Source organism: Delphinus delphis, chromosome 12, assembly GCF_949987515.2.
Source record: "Delphinus delphis chromosome 12, mDelDel1.2, whole genome shotgun sequence".
NCBI lineage: Eukaryota > Metazoa > Chordata > Mammalia > Artiodactyla > Delphinidae > Delphinus > Delphinus delphis.
In genome coordinates, this window is record NC_082694.2 from 56,626,809 (window position 1) to 56,628,058 (window position 1,250).

The following is a 1,250-nucleotide window of genomic DNA, read 5'->3' on the forward strand; positions in this document are numbered from 1 at the left end:
ATGGTGGATTGTATTGATTAATTTTAGAATATTGAGCCAGTCTTCCATCCCTGTAATAAGCCCCACTTGATCATGGTCTGTAAGTTTTTTATATTACTGAATTCCATTTGCTAGTTTTTTTTGTTTTTTGTTTTTTGTTTTTGCTGTATGCGGGTCTCTCACTGCTGTGGCCTCTCCCGTTGCAGAGCACAGGCTCCGGACGCGCAGGCTCAGTGGCCATGGCTCACGGACCCAGCCGCTCCGCGGCATGTGGGATCTTCCCGGACCGGGTCACGAACCCCTGTCCCCTGCATCGGCAGGCAGACTCTCAACCACTGCGCCACAAGGGAAGCCCAGTATTTTTTTTTTTTAAATAGATTTATTTATTTTTATTTTTGGCTGTGTTGGGTCTTCGTTTCTAAAAATATGGAACGCTTCACAAATTTGCGTGTCATCCTTGCGCAGGGGCCATGCTAATCTTCTCTGTATCGTTCCAATTTTAGTATGTGTGCTGCCGAAATGAGCACCATTTGCTAGTATTTTGTTAAGGATTATTGTATCAATGTTCATGAGAGATATTTGTCTGTAGTTTTCTTTTTTTTAATACTGTCTTTGTTTGGTTTTGGTTTCAGCATGATACTAGCTTCATAAAATGAACGGGGAAGTGTTCCTTTCTCTTCTGTTTTCTGGAAGAGGATGTGTAAAATTGGTGTTAATTCTTTATTAAGCATTTGGTAGAAATTTCCAATGAAACCATCTGGGTTGGGAGATTGTTTTTGCTCTTTATCATTTCCTTCCTTCTGCTTGATTTGGGTTTATTTTTTCTAATGTATGCATTTAGTACTATAAAATTCTCTCTCAGCCCCGCCTTAGTTCTGTCCCACAAATTTTGTTACCTTGTATCTTCATTTTTGCTCAGTTAAATATATTTTTTGATTTTCCTTGAGACTTCCTCTTTGACCTATAAATTATTTACAAGGGTGTTGTTTAGTTTCCAGGTGTTTGGAGATTATCCTGTTATCTTTGTTATTGATTTCTGTTTTAATTCCACTTTGGTCATAGAACACTCTCTGTATGATTTCAATTTTTAAAAGTTTGTTGAGGTTTGTTTTATGATCCAGGATATGGTCTATTTTGGTATATGTTCTGTGGACACTTGAAAAGAACGTGTATTCTGCTGCTGTTGGGTAGAGTGTTCTATAAATGTTGATTAGATTCTGTTGGTTAATGGTAATGTTGAGTTCTTTTTTATCCTGTTGATTTTCTGTCTA

At 37.8% G+C, this 1,250-nt stretch overlaps 1 non-coding gene across 1 annotated transcript; it reads right to left on the reverse strand.

The window, feature by feature from the left end:
- Positions 1 to 399: 399 nt before the first annotated feature.
- On the reverse strand, positions 400 to 506 carry LOC132435659 (U6 spliceosomal RNA). The gene has a single exon (XR_009521602.1). It is a non-coding gene; the product is annotated as a U6 spliceosomal RNA (small nuclear RNA).
- Positions 507 to 1,250: the final 744 nt, after the last annotated feature.